Source organism: Thamnophis elegans, chromosome 1 (genome assembly GCF_009769535.1).
Source record: "Thamnophis elegans isolate rThaEle1 chromosome 1, rThaEle1.pri, whole genome shotgun sequence".
Lineage (NCBI taxonomy): Eukaryota > Metazoa > Chordata > Lepidosauria > Squamata > Colubridae > Thamnophis > Thamnophis elegans.
Window position 1 is genome coordinate 174184571 of NC_045541.1, and position 15975 is coordinate 174200545.

Here is a 15975-nt window from a genome sequence, read left to right on the forward strand (position 1 = left end):
GGAGCATGTGCGCACCGGAAAATGAACTTCCAGTTTTGGTGTGCACATGTGACCAGGAAGAGTTCCTCTTCCTGGTCACAGCCCAGACTAGTGCTCCCTTTTCGGCACTTTGTGCCAAAAGGTTTGCCATCACTGGACTAGGGTGTGGGTGATTGTAAGCAGGGCATAACTGATCCACAACCCACAGTTGTGTAAAGGCCTTCCTGTCCTCCTCCTCCTCAAGCTGCAGTGTGAGTCCAGGAGAAGACATACATCCCGCCCAGATTATGCACTGGGTCCATCTCTGAGTTCTAAAAGAAAAGAAGAATTAGGGGGTGACATGTTAGCAGTATATGAGTATAGCAGTACATTTGAGGGGCTGCCACAAAGAGGGGGTCAAATTATTCTCCAAAGAAATAATGGATGGAAACTTGTTCTGACCCCCTCCTCTGTCCAGTAATGAATGCCAAGAGAAGCTTAAATGAGAATGTCCTTTAATAACAAGTTCAGACTCTCGGTGGCTAAAAGCCAAGTAAACAAACAGATAGGGACCTTGGCAGCAAGGCCGACAAACTTTGGTAGCAATTCAGACAAACTCTGGCAGCAATCCAGCCTGCCAAGTTTGTTTCTCTTTAGTCAAAGCGTTGACTTCTGCAAGAAGGGCGTGGCACAAGCAGTCTCTTTTATAGTCTGGAGAGGAGGCTAACGACCATCAGCTGAGCGTAGTTACCTCCTGTAATTACGTAGTTGTTCTTGACGCCAAGTAGCCCTTTGACGGCGTGCATCCCGGAACAACTCACAGTTGGTTTCTGGATCACTCTCCCTTGTCTCCTCCCCACTGATCCAAGGCTCAGGCGCCACCTGGTGACCAACCAGTCTCTCTGCATCCTGCTCGGAGTCGGAACCCTGTCCAGGGTCCTCCACATCCTCCAGGGCCAACTCATAGGGCCCCACGCTGTTGGAGTCTGGTGGCAGCTCCAACGGCTGCTGCTGGGCCACAACAGAAACTGATCAAAGAGAGAAGCAACTTGGAATGAAGGAGAAACTTCCTAACAGTGAGGACAATTAACCAGTGGAAGAGAAGTTGCCTCCAGAAGTTTTGGGTGCTGTATCACTGGCGGTTTCTAAGAAGAGTCTGGACAGTCACTTGTCTGAGATTGCATAGGGTCTACTGGTTGAGCAGTGGGCTGGATTAGAAGACTCCAAGGTCCCTTCCAGCTCTATTCTGTTCAAGGGCATGATTTAATCAGGCCAGCTTCCAACAAACGGGAGCAGCTTGCATGACAATCACCGTATGCAATATTTTTTCATTGCAGCCAAAAGCCACACTCAACTCCATGGAGAAAGAAACGGTCACAACTCTTCTCAGTGGCACCGGCGGTCAAGCCCCACGGCTGTGCCGAGCCAGCCTGGCCAGCCTCGCAGTTTGCCGTCTGGGATTCCTGATCTTGGGGGCCACAACGGTTTGGCAGGATGAGTCGGCTGACCTGCAGTGCAATTCCACCCAGCGGAGCTGCCTCCTTGCTTGCTGGGATGAAACCTTTCCCATCTCCCCTTTGAACCTCTTCCTGTTGCAGGCGGCCAGCCTCCTTGCCCACGGTTTGGCCTGCGTGTTCCTGTTTCCCTCCCCGGACGTCCATGGCAAAGGCCTTGGGGGGCAGAGCCAGCCCTGGGGAAGTGGTCTGGAGCTCAGGTTGCATTTGGTCAACCTCTTGGCCAAGACTCTTCTGGAGGGACTCTTCGTGATGACCTTCCACAGCCTCTACAGCCGCTATCCAGAGACTCTCTATTTTCCCCCTTCTGCATCTTGTCCTGAAGCCACCCGATGTACGATCCAGGCGGCCAGCTGGAAGGAGGCATTCAGCCTCTTCATAGCAGCGGCATCCTGGGCTTCTATCGCAGTGGCCGCCGTTGCTTTGTGTCTTGCGATCAGGGAAGCGCTCCAAACCAACTTCTCGGCCTGCAAAATGTCACCAATGGGAATGCCTCTTCTTAGTTCTGTGCGCTCGGCACCATCCAAATGGGACCTTACGTGGAAGAGATCTTCCAACAGGCTTCCAGTTTAAAGGGTCCGATTACCGTATTTTTTGGGCTATAAGACACACTGGAGTATAAGACGCACCAGGATTTTGAAGAGGTAAATTTTTTTAAAAAGTTTTTGTATTTTGCAGGCCTCCAATATCCTTTGCACACCCCATTTTTTGCAAAAGGGGGGGCATGCAGAGATTTGGGAGGCTTGTAGATTCCTCCTGGGGACTGGAGGGAGGGGCAAAAATCAGCAAAACACTGCCTGTTTTTTTGCTCATTTTTGCCCTCCCCAGCCCCCAGGAACACTCTGGAAGCCTCCTAAAGGCTATGCACGTCCATTTCTGCGAAGGGGCAGAGTTTCAGTGTGCCAAAAGTGCTGTATTCAATGTATAAGACGCACCGAGATTTTTACTCCCTTTCTTGAGGGAAAAAGGTGTGTCTTATACTCCGAAAAATACGGTATTTGGAAGTCTTCATCGTCACCTCAATGGCCTTGTCTGAATATCAATTACAGGTAGTCATCGGCTTACAACCAGGACTGGGACCAGACTTTGTTCTTTAGCAAAGCGGTTAACTGAGTCATGTTCCATTTGACAACTTTATTTTTGCCATGGTGGTTAAGCAAATCACAATCATTAAGTGAATCCAGCTTGCCTCACTGACTCACGGAAAGGAAGAGCCTCAGACTATGATCACACGTCATTACCCCAGAGTGCTGCCACAATCATAAATATTTGCAGGAAAGGAGAGGAGGAAGGAAGGAAGGAAGGTGGGAATGTAGGAGAGAAGGAGAGAAGAAAGGAGGGAAGGAAGGTGGGAATGTAGGAGAGAAGGAGAGAAGAAAGGAGGGAAGGAAGGTGGGAATGTAGGAGAGAAGGAAGAGGGGAAGGAAGGAGGAAAGGAAGGGGGAAAGGAAGGAGAGAAGGAGAGAAGAAAGGAGGGAAGGAAGGAAGGAAGGAAGGAAGGAGGGAAGGAAGGAGGGAAGGAGAGAAGGAGGGAAGGGGGAAGGAGGGAGGGAAGGAAGGAGGGAAGGAAGGAGAGTAGGAGAGAAGAAACGAGGGAAGGAAAGAGGGAGGGAGGGAAGAAGAAGTAGGACCATTGTAAGATAAGATGGATCTATGGGATGGTAAGAAAGCAATCTTCAAGTATATTGTCAACTGTAGGGAAAAATATGTTATAAATACATATTACTAATAAATACATATTATTAATATGTATAAATACATATTATTAATAACAGTTATGAGATCATATAATTGTGAATGTATATATGAAATTGATAAAATAAAATTTTAAAAAAAGAAAAAAATATTTGCAGGTTGTCAAGAGCTCGAAATCTGACTGTGTAACCATGGGGGTTGCTGCAGTCATCATACATACAGGTCTTAAGTCCCTTGTCAGAGCCACCATTACTTGGAACGGTTGCAGGGGTGGAATTGATAAAAGGTAGCAACCACTTCTCTGCTGGGCAGGCGTGGCTATGTGAGGCGTGGCCTCCTTGGCCTCCTTGAGAGACCGCCTGCTGCCAATTACCTCCCATAGACCCGTTAGATCGCACAGGGTCGGCCTCCTCCGGGTTCCTCCTCCGGGTTCCATCTACCAGCCAATGCCATCTGGCTACCACCCGGGGGAGGGCCTTCTCTGTAGCAGCTCCGGCCCTTTGGAATGAACTCCCCGCGGAGATTCGGACCCTCACCTCTCTCCAGGCCTTCCGGAAAGCCGTCAAAACCTGGCTGTGCCAGCAGGCCTGGGGTTGATGAGTTCCCCTCCCCTCTCGACTTGTATGGCTGTATGACTCTTGTGTATTTTAATTACGTGTATTGTGTTTGTATCCCCTTTTCCCCTTTTGAGTTGATCGCCGCCCTGAGTCCCTCCCGGAGAAGGGCGGCATACAAATAAACTAAATCTTAAATCTTAATCTTAAATCTTAAATCTCATGGCACAGGAGGATGTTTTCACCCTCCCCAGGCTTTGGAGGCTTTTTTGAGCCTCTGGGAGGGCAAAAACAGCCTCCCCTGGGCTCTGATGGCTTTCCCTGAGCCTCCGGGTGAGCGAAAACAGCCTCCTTCAGGCTCTGGAGGCCCTCCAGAAGCCGGAAACAGGCTCGTTCCCGGACTTCCGGTAGGCCCGTCTTTCACTCTCCCCAGGTTCTGTGTGGGACCCTGCACTTACTTGACATGACGAATGGGCCGCGTGGAGACTCCTGGGAGGGGCGTGGTGGGCAGGGCCAGCCAGTCCTTGTAACAACTGGTTCGGTGACCCAGCTGCAAAATTAGCATCCAGTTCACCCCAACCGGCTGAATCCCACCCCTGAACAGGTTGGAAAAAGCGTGACCCGACTAAAGCGCAAACGTCATAAGTGCGCCGACAAAACCACGGCGCTAAAACCGCGATGTCAAAAGCGCGCCGACAACAGTGCACCGACAACAGCGCGCCAACAACAGCGCGCCAACAGAAGCACGATTTAAGTTAAGGTAAGATTTAGGGTTAGGTTTAGGGTTAGGTTTAGGGTTAGGTTTAGGGTTAGGGTTAGGGTTAGGGTTAGGGTTAGGTTTAGGTTTAGGGTTAGGGTTAGGGTTAGGTTTAGGGTTAGGGTTAGGGTTAGGGTTAGGTTTAGGGTTAGGTTTAGGGTTAGGTTTAGGGTTAGGTTTAGGGTTAGGTTTAGGTTTAGGTTTAGGGTTAGGGTTAGGGTTAGGGTTAGGGTTAGGTTTAGGGTTAGGGTTAGGTTACAGCGCGTTTCTGTCGGCACGCTGTTGTCGGCGCGCTTCAGGGCTCATTCGTCGCTCATTCATCGCGCGGTTTTGTCACCGCGGTTTTGTCGCCGCGGTTTAGTCAGGCGCGCTTTTGTTGTTCGCGCATTTGTGGTGGAACCGGAAAAAGAATGATTCCAAGTCAAAAATTACCTGCGCAAGTGTCTTGCAAGGGGGACGGGGTGGAGAATGTGTTGCAAGATGGGGACTTTGGGGTGCTCCGTCCCCATCCAAGTGCCTGTGGACTTGCTGTATCTAAGCAGGATTTTAAATGCAACCTGTCCAAGAGGACTTTTGCTAAATCTATGGACAACTGAAACTGTGGTATTCTAACAGCGTCAATCGCAGCCTATTTACAATGGATGTTTCTTACTGTTAATGTAACACTGTATGTTTCTTTTAGGTTTTTTTCAATTTTTTATTATTATTTTTAAACATTAAAAAAAAACATAAAAAAATTCTCATCCATTACATACAGCATGTCGTTTGGTTACCAGTATTTTTGCATCCATATTCTCAATTACATCTAATATAACTAAATACCTCACTTTCATTGTACAACGTATATTCAATTACAATTCTTTTTTTTTCTTTTCAATAAACCTAATTCCCTTACATTCTTGATTGTCTGTTTAATAACAATATACCTTTATGTTCTGACCCCCCCCTTCTCCGTCCAGGAATGAAAGCCAAAAGCCACAACTAAAAAGATTTCTTTTAATCAGTCCAAGCTCTTGTTGGCTGCAAGACCAAATAAACAAAGATAATTAGCTCTGGCAGAAAGTCCTATAACTCACACCAAAATGCAAACCTGGCTTCTCTTATCTCAAACCACTTATCTGTTGTGGCTCGGCTGGAGACTTTGGAGCTGTTATCAGACTCTGACAGCGAGGGGCCCTATGCTTGGAAGAGGAGGAGGGCTCTGGACAGGGGTCTGACCCCAAGCAGGGCTCAGAGAGACTAGTTGGTCCCCAGGTAATGACTGTGGGGAGGAGACAAGAGAGGCTGAGCAAGAACCCTCCTGTGAGTTATTTCGGGTTGCACGTAGGAGAAGAGCTGACCCACGTAAGGCACAATTGAGGACTCATAGGAGGTGATTACACACAGCTGTTGCTCGTTAGCGTCTTCTCCTATGGATAAAAGGACTGATGGTGCCACGCCCTGGTTGCAGAAGTCAACGTCGTTCATTTATGGAGAATTCAGTTCCGTTCCTGTTTGAGTTTGTGAGACACTTGGATAAGTGATTTTGCTTCCTGAAAACCTGGTGCTGTAAGAGTTTTGTTTCTGCATTCTGCTGCGTAACCCTTGTTGCCAGAGACTTTATCTATGTTTATTTTGGGCTCGCAGCCAGCGTGAGCCGGGACTGATAAAGGCTTTCTTTTGGCAAGCTTTGTGTGACCGTAGTTTTGGAACAGGCTAAGTGGGGGCCAGAACACTTATCCAAGCTGGCTTCTCTTGGCTTGTGAACGCGAACAAGAACAATCACCAGAACGGGAACGGAACGTTGACTTCTGCCACCAGGGCGTGGCACCAGCAGTCTCTTTATACTCAGGAGATGATCCCAATGAGCAACAGCTGTTCGCAATCATCTCCTGTAAGTACTCAGTTGTTCCTTCCGTCGAGTAACCCTTCAACGGGGTGCATCCTGCAACAACTCCCAAGTGTTTCCCTGAACACTCCCTCTGATCCAATGCTCTGCCGCCACCTGCTGGCCAACAGCTCCTGCCAGGCCACAACACCTTTATATAATCACTTATCCCATTCTGAATATTTTACAATATAAAAAAGGATTTACCACCTATTTATATTTGTATATCACTGTTTTCAATTCTGTATAATCCCACCGATCATCTATCGAATATGCTTATGTTCATTATTGTCCTTGTACATCATACATTCAAACAAAGATGTCATTCCTTCATTTTTCAACAAGGTATGTTTCTTTTAGTTTTTACTCACTTAATAATAACTTACTAAAGGCTTTGCCTGTAAATTGGACAGCTGGGTTCATACACCCAGAAAATCACATCACGACTTAGCCTCTGTGGAGATTCTCAGTCACTTAGGCCATGGTTGTCCCAAAGGTGGTTTTTCAAAAGGCAACTGGATTTTGTTTTTCCGTGAAGACATTTCGCTTCTCATCCAAGAAGCTTCTTCAGTTCTACACAAACTCTGCCCGAAATTTGCATTGCAGGTAGTCCTTGAATTGCAACCATTCCTTTAAGTGACCATTCAAAATTACAATGGCATCGAAAAATGGTCTCTTGGTCATCATTTAAACTGTTTCAGCATCCCCACAAGTCACATGATTGAAATTCAGGGACTTGGCAACCAGCCAGTGGTGGGTTTCAAATTTTTTTAGAACCTCTTCTGTAGGTGTGGCCTGCTTTGTGGGAGTGGCTTGCCAGCCATGTGACCGAGTGGGAGTGGCTTGGCAGCCATGTGACTGGGTGGGCATGGCCAACTTGTAAAATGTGGTGAAACTCACTTAACAACGCTCTTGCTTAGCAACCAAAATGTTGGCTCAGAAACTCTGGCATTTGAAGCACGCAAGTCTTAAAGCTGTCAAGTTACAAGACCTTTGCACCCCTAACCCTTTAGGAAAAAAACCCCAGGGGTGTTCAAAGTTGACAGCTTTAAGACTTGTGGACTTCAACTCCCAGAATTCCTCCTCTCGCTCTTCATGTTGATGATGTGCGGATGGGCGGGGGGAGGGAGCTGAAACCGGTTCTAAACGGCACCGTAGATTTGTGGAACCTCTTCTATAGAAGAGGTTAGAACTGAAAGCAACCCACCCCTGCAACCAGTATGTATTTAGGGTAGTGGCAGTGTCGCAAGAGTCATGTGATCACCAAGAGGTAAACCACGTAAACCATCATTTGCAAACCAAGATGATGACCTGAGGATGAGCCAGCAGGGTTACTGCTACTTTAAGAAACTGTATATAAGGGAGGCCATGTGAAGGCACCTCTCTCTCCTTGTGTTCTATCTCCATTGTGGTTCCCCATGTAGAGTTGAAGATTGATTGATTGCCTGGTATTTGCTTAATACATATCTCAGAGGTGGGTTCCTACTGGCTTGGCCCAGTTCGCCAAACCGGTAGTAGCATGCCGGCCTGGGTCGTAGAACTGGCAGTGGTCCAGGCTGGCCACACCCCTGAACTGGTTTCCCGGTTGTTGCAGTCGCCATAGTTCCCACTGCCACCTTTTTAGGGGGGAGTTCTACACATGCCCAGAACAATATCTATTGAACTGTGCATACACGCACGCACGCGCAAAGCATGTGCATGAGAGAACCAGCAGTAACGTCGGCTAGAACGCCCCCCCCCCGATGTACCTGTATGTTTATATAAGTCTTGTATATAAACTACTGTTAGAAAGACAAAACCTCTGTGTACTGTGTTTTGCTCCTGTGTTGTCTTAAAATACTAGTCATGCTGTGCCCACTCTGACACGCCCTCGGCAAAGGCTGCCCTGTAGTGACACCAGAGCTCAACTGGCGGATTGCTTCATTTACCATCAACCTCGGTCTCACCCCTTCTTAAGTGAAGCAGGATGAACAAATAGAGAGCAAAGAGTCAACATCCTGTCCTCAAACCCAATCCATCCTCAGTTACATAACTGCTGAGCTGCCCCGATACCAAAGGAGGGGCCACTGCAAGATGGCAGTTATGTAAAGATGATTGAATTACCTCTTGACTGATATCATATGACACCAAGCTGGCAGGAATAACCAACATTCCAGAAGACAGGCTTAAGATACAGAAGGACCTTGACAAGCTTGAACTATCTAATAAAATGAAATTCAGTGGTGAAAAGAGTAAGGCTCTACATTTAGGCAAGAAAAACCAAATGCACAGGTACAGTATAGGTGGTACCTTGTTCAATAGTAGTAACTGTGAAAGGGATCTTGGAGTCCTAGTGGACAACCATTTAAATAGGAGCCAGCCGTGTGCAGCAGCTGCCAAAAAAGCCAACACAGTTCTAGGCTGCATAAGCAGAGGGATAGAATCAAGATCACGTGAAGTATTAATACCACTTTATAATGCTTTGGTGAGGCCACACTTGGAATGCTGCGTTCAGTTTTGGTTGCCACGATGTAGAAAAGATGTGGAGACTCTAGAAAGAGTGCAGAGAAGAGCAACAAAGATGATTAGGGGACTGGAGACTAAAACATGAAGAACGGTTGCAGGAACTGGATATGTTTAGTTTAATGAAAAGAAGGACTAGAGAAGACATGATAGCAGTCTTCCAATATCTCAGCAGTTGCCACAAGGAAGAGGGGGTCAAGCTATTCTCCAAAGCACCTGAAGGCAGGACAAGGAGCAATGGATGGAAACTAAACAAGGAGAGAAGCAATTTAGAACGGAGGAGAAATTTCCTGACAGTCAGAACAATTAATCAGTGGAACAGAAGTTGCCTCCAGAAGTTGTGAATGCACCAACACTGGAAGTTTTTAAGAAGATGTTGTGTAGCCATTTGTCTGAAACGGTATAGGGTTTCCTTCCTTCATTTGTCTGAAACGGTATAGGGTTTCCTTCCTAGGCAGGGGGTTGGACTAGAAGACCCCTAAGGTCCCTTCCAACTCTGCTATTGTATATTGTATAAGTACTAGTAAGACAAAAGAGATGGTGCTAGCTTTCCAGAAGCACAGAGAGGAACCTGCCCCACTGTATATCGAGGGGGGCTGTGTGTAGAGGATTTCCTCTTTTAAATTCTGGGGAGCGTTTATTAGTCAATATGTCCTCCCCTACCCTCTGTGGCTTCTGCCCATGTGTGGCACAAACTCTTGGGAACTAAAGTGGGGCAAGAGGGGAGCTGGGTGATGATCAGGGCTAGCCAAGATATCTCTGGACTTCAGGGCTGCTGTGGGAAGGTTTTTAACGTGGAGCTTCCAACAAGGACATTGCTTGACTCGTAAAATAATCCTGTGAACTCGACACAGGCACCTTTGAGCAGGAATGGGGGAGGAGAGGTGTTTCTAAATTTAAAAAAAACAACAGTCTCGGTTCCTGTGGATTTTTCCCCCTTTCTTGCAACTTGTCCTTTATCGTTTTTCCACTGAAAGACCACAGGATCAAACTTTGATGTGATCTTTTGCTGAGGGCTAGGAAGGGAGCAGACTCAATCTGGCCCAGGGAGAACCAACATGGGTTGGCATGAAGAGGGCTGGAGTTCAGCCAAGCAGTTTGATAGTGCAAAGGGTCCGTTTCCCGCCACACTCCATAGAAGGTGGCTTACCCACTGTGGAATGTGGCCTTGCCCGGTTGTCATACCTGTGCGCATCTCTCCACTGGCAGGGGCATATGTCCGGCATGGCCCCCAGAGACTGTCGCCTTCCTTGAACCTCTGTGCAGGCCCTGTACTTGCCTCGCATGCAGAACAAACCGTGTGGAGACTCCTGGGAGGGCTGGGGTGGGTGGGGCCAGTCAGAGGTGAGATTTGGAGGTTCTCCAAACCAGCTATAACTTTAGCTACGTGTTCTCCCAACCCCGGGTGAACCTGTAGCAGACCACCCCTGAAGCCGCTTCCTTCCCCAGCCCAAAGAAGCCAACAAGTGTGCAGAGAAGCCCTGGAAGAAAAAGGGCTGAGCCAGGAGGAGATGAGCCCCGTGAGAAACCCTGAGAGGGCCAGGAAAATGGATCCCTTCCCCGGAGCTTCCATTGTGAGCAGAGAAAGAGGCTTAACCGGACAACAGCTTATGTAAAGCTCTCTCCCTTTGCAGGCCAGGCTTTGGCAAGCTCATCAGGTGGACCCTGTGACTGTCTAAAGGGCCCAGAAGAGCCAGGGGACTTGGGGGGCCCAATGGGTCACAGCCAAGGGGACAGAGAAGAGACAAGAGTCTCTTTAAAATAGCTGCTCTCCAGAGATGGGATTCTGCAGGTTCTGACCAGTTCTGGAGAACCGGTAGCGGAAATTTTGAGTAGTTCGGAGAACCAGTAAATGCCACCTCTGGCTGGCCCCGCCCCATCTATTCTCTGCCTCCCGAGTCCCAGCTGATCAAGAAGGAATGGGGATTTTGCAATATCTTTTCCCTGCCCACCAAGCCACGCCCACCAAGCCACACCACGCCCACCAAGCCACACCCACAGAACCAGTAGTAAAAAATGTTGAATCCCACCACTGCTGCTCTCCAACTACAAAAGTGTCCCAAGCGTGGGAAGTGTACGAAAAGAGCATCCAGAAGGGCTCCATCCAGGTCAGGGGTCGAGGAGGCCCAGGGCACTTGATCCCTTCCCCCCACATCATGCTGGGTCTCATAACTGGAGGGGACGAATCAGCATACAGGGGAGAAATCCAGAAGGTATCCGCATGGTGCTCAAGAAACAACTTACATCTAAGGTTCATTTGAACCTTCTTGAGGCTGGTGATTGGAGCTGCTGGATACAAGGGGGGAGCCAGAGACAAAGAGGACTGAGGTAGGGGCCCGCGCCCCTAACGGCACGCAAATCATACATCTATAAACCAAACTAGCAATAATACATTCTGGATTAGTGTATTTGAGATTGTGATTTTATTTCCAAATGACCAGCTTAGTTCAATGTAATAGCTGTTTTGCACCTGTCTTTTACAGTACTCTTTTCAAATTTGGATACTGTCCCCTTTGTAAACAAATTACTAGTCTACATAGATAGATTACCTATCTAGAATCTCTAATCTGTGCTCTTCAAGCAGAAATTAGGTGTCCAATTTGGCCATTCCACTCTATTGAGATGCCACACTATCAGCCCCCTCTACCGCAAAGATCCTGCAGGAGAAGAGCAGTCTGGACAACCGTGAGATCTGGCAGGGTGAGAGCATTGAACCATAAACACAAAGCTTTTGCTGTGACTCAGCATAACAGATATAGTGCCCTTGCTGACCTTAATGGGGACACTAAAGAGACAGGTCAAGGTAGTTGTGATAATGATGACTCAAATAAGCAGGGGATCGTGGTCCAAAATGAAGAACTTTCTTCGGAAAGGCGAAATGGGGAACCAGGTATCACACATCAGTCGCACAAGAAGAGCAAGGTATGCAAAAAGAGAAGTCACCTTCTGGTTGGTGATTCAATCGTAAGGGATGTAAATTTAGGAAAGGATATGGAGGTTTTAAAAGAGGTCAGCTGTCTGCCAGGTGCTACTGCCAGCAGAGACAAGATGTGTATTCTTAAGATAGTCAAGATAGTCAAGAATGCAAGTAAGGACTGCTATTATACATCTTGGCACAAATGATCTGTCCCAAAAAGATGTACTTTCTGTGAAGAATGATTTCCAGAGCTTGGGGGTATGAACTTAGTAGTATAGGTTGTAGGCTTATCTTTTCAGAAGTTTTATCAGTATATAAGGTACAACAAGGGAAGGGCCAGCATGTAGCAGAGTTTAATGTGCGGCTAAAGGAGTGGTGTAAAAGGGAAGGCTTTGGTTTTATTAGTCATGATGTCTGCAGCTGGTCCAATGAAAAACTGTACAAAAGAGATGGTTTGCACCCATTCAAGAAAGGGACTGAGTTACTTGGCATTAAATTCACAGATTTTCTGGATAAATATTTAAACTGAACAGCGGGGAAAGAGAATTAATTGATACAGAACATTTCTGCCCCCATCAATCTAAAACTCATAGGGTTATCAGTGCATGTAACACAGATGTTTGTGCAGGTAAGATTATCACTCCTGCTGTCAAGCAAAACCAAGCATTTAATAGTGAGTGCCATACCATGTGCATGAATCATACAGGTGGCAAGAAAATAGGGGCAGTCAGGCATTAACCGAAGTTATGTAGACAGTAAACACAGGGTCAAACAAAATGGACTCAAATGTCTATACACCAATGCACAGAGTATGAGGAATAAACAGGGTGAATTAGAAATTCAAGTAAATGAGGGCAGATACGATATTGTTGCCATTACAGAAACTTGCTGGAATAAAACCCACAAATGGATCATATAGCTTGAGGGATTTAAATTATTTAAAAGAAATAGAGCAAATAAAAGAGGAGGTGGAGTTGCACTATATATAAGAAATAACTACATCTCTACCGAAATAGAGCACAACGATGATGAGAACTATCTTGAATGTATTTGGGTCAATATTAACGGTTGGGGGGGAAATGACATTGCCCTAGGCCTATACTACAGGCCACCCAACCAAGCAGAGAAAGTAGATGAATCTTTTGCTAGTCAGCTAACTAAAGTATGTCAGAAGCACACCACAATAGTAATGGGGGATTTTAACTACCCTGACATCAAATGGGAAACAAACTCGGCACCAAGTGGAAGATCCAACAGGTTCCTAACGAACCTAGCAGACAACTTTGTTTCCCAAAAAGTAGAGAAGGGAACAAGGGGATCAGCCACATTGGACTTAATTCTCACTAACAGAGAGGAAAGGATAGAAGGTGTTGAAGCCACAGGAACCCTGGGGGCAAGTCACCATGCAATATTGGAATTCAACATTATGCAAACACAAGTAATAGAACAAAGTCAAATTAGAGTCTTGGACTTTAAGAGAGCTAATTTCAATAAACTTAGAGAGAGCTTGGGAGGAATTCCATGGATGAGAATCCTCAAGGGGAAAACAACTAAGAAGCTTGGGAAATTTAGAAAAATGAGATTACAAAAGCCCAGTCTAGCACAATACCAATGAAGAAGAAAAATAACAGCTCCCAAAAGAAAGCAGCATGGCTGCATAAAGAGCTCTCTGACAAATTGAAAGACAAAAAAGATAAGTATAAAAAGTGGAAAGAGGGGGACATAATTAAGGCAGAATATCAGCAAATAGCCCGAGCCTGTAAAGATGAAGTGAGGAAAGCTAAGGCTTACAAATAAAGAAAGGCTTGCCACAAAAGTAAAAATAACAAAAAAAAGTTTCTTCCAACATGTTAAAAACAAGAAAAAGGTTAAGGAAACAATTGGTCCATTGCTGGAAGAAAGTGGCAAGAAGGTGACAAGCAACAGGGAGAAAGCAGAACTATTTACATCTGTTTTTACACAAAGGGATAAAACAGTCCAACCTATCAAAAACAGCACCACAAAAATCAGATTAGGAACACAAATTGAAATAGGGAAGAAAATGGTAAGTGATCACCTGTCTATCCTAGACAAGTTCAAATCACCAGGACTGGATGGATTACACCCCAGGGTTCTGAAGGAACTGGCAGATGAGATCTCAGAACCACTGAACTATATCTTTCAGAGATCCTGGAGCACCAGGGAACTGCCAGAGGATTTGAAAAGAGCTGGTGTGGTTCCCATCTTCAAAAAAGGGAAAAAATAGATCCAGGAAACTACAGACCTATCAGCCTGACCTCAATACCAGAAAAGATTCTGGAAAAAATAATCAAGCAACGAATTAGCAAACACCTAGAAGTAAACAAAGTAATAGCCAAAAGCCAACATGGGTTTGTCAAAAAAATCGTGCCAGACTAATCTTATTGCATTCTTTGACAAAGTGACAAAATTAGTGGAGCAGAGGAATGCCGTTGATTTAGTTTACTTGGACTTCAGTAAGGCATTTGATAAGGTAGACCATAACCTACTACTAGATAAAGTAGAAGAATGTGGGTTAGACAGCATCACCACCAGATGGATTCGTAATTGGCTGACCAACCGCACTCAACGTGTAGTCCTCAATAAAACTGCATCTACATGGAGGGAAGTATGCAGTGGAGTACCCCAAGGCTCTGTTTTAGGCCCAGTACGCTTCAACATCTTCATGAATGATTTGGATGAGGGAATAAGTGGGGAACTCATCAAATTTGCAGATGACACCAAGCTGGCAGGAATAGCCAACACTCTAAAAGATAGGCTTAAGATACAGAAGGATCTTGACAAACTTGAACGTTGGGCACTATCTAATAAAATGAAATTCAGTGGTGAAAAGAGTAAGGTTCTACATTTAGGCAACAAAAATGAAATGCACAGGTACAGTATAGGTGGTACCTGGCTCAATAGTAGTAACTGTGAAAGGGATCTTGGAGTCCTAGTGGACAACCATTTGAATAGGAGCCAGCCGTGTGCAGCAGCTCCCAAAAAAAGCCAACACAGTTCTAGGCTTCATAAACAGAGGGATAGAATCAAGATCACGTTATAATGCTTTGGTAAGGCCACACTTGGAATATGGCATTCAGTTTTGGTCGCCATGATGTAGAAAAGATGTGGAGACTCTAGAAAGAGTGCAGAGAAGAGCAACAAAGATGATTAGGGGACTGGAGACTAAAACATATGAAGAACCGTTGCAGGAACTGGGTATGTCTAGTTAAATAGAAAGGACTAGGGGAGACATGATAGCAGTGTTCCAATATCTCAGGGGTTGCCATAAAGAAGAGGGAGTCAAACTATTCTCCAAGGCATCTGAGTCTAGAACAAGAAGCAATGGGTGGAAACTAATCAAGGAGAGAAGCAACTTAGAACTGAAGAGAAATTTCCTGATAGAACAATTAATCAGTGGAATTGCTCCAGAGGTTGTGAATATCCCCAACACTGGAAGTCTTTAAGAAGATGTTGGGACATCTATTTGTCTGAAATGGTATAAGGTTTCCTGCCTAGGCAGGGGGTTGGATTAGAAGACCTCCAAGGTTCCTTCCCACTCAGCTATTGTATATTGTATAAGTACTAGTAAGACAAAAGAGATGGTGCTAGCTTTCCAGAAGCACAGAGAGGAACCTGCCCCACTGTATATCGAGGGGGGCTGTGTGTAGAGGATTTCCTCTTTTAAATTCTGGGAAGCGCTTATTAGTCAAGATGTCACCTGGGGAAAACAACATGTCCCTGGTGATTGGCAAGGCCCAACAGAGACTTCATTTTCTTAGAGCCCTGTGAAAAAATCAGCCATGGAACAACGGCTGATGACCTCGTTCTATCGGTCCACCATAGAAACTGTCCTCACATACTGCATTACAGAATGGTAGGCTGGTTTAACAGCTGAAGAGAGGAAGGCCCTACAGACAGAGAGGGATCAATTCGGCACAAGAAACCATTGGCTGCCCTCTGACACCACTGGGTGACATCGCCAGGTCTCGCTGCTTTAGCAGAGTAAGGAAGATACTCAGAGATGATTCACACCCTGGTCAGTGCCTCTTTGCACTTCGACCATCGGGCAGAAGACATCAAAGTATAGCCAGTTGAACAGACAGGTTTAAAGATAGTTTCTATCCTGGGGCTGTGAGACTTTTAAATACAACCACAATCACTCCATGCACACACTCATTTTTTTCCCCCTTTTCTTTCTTTTTTTCATTTCC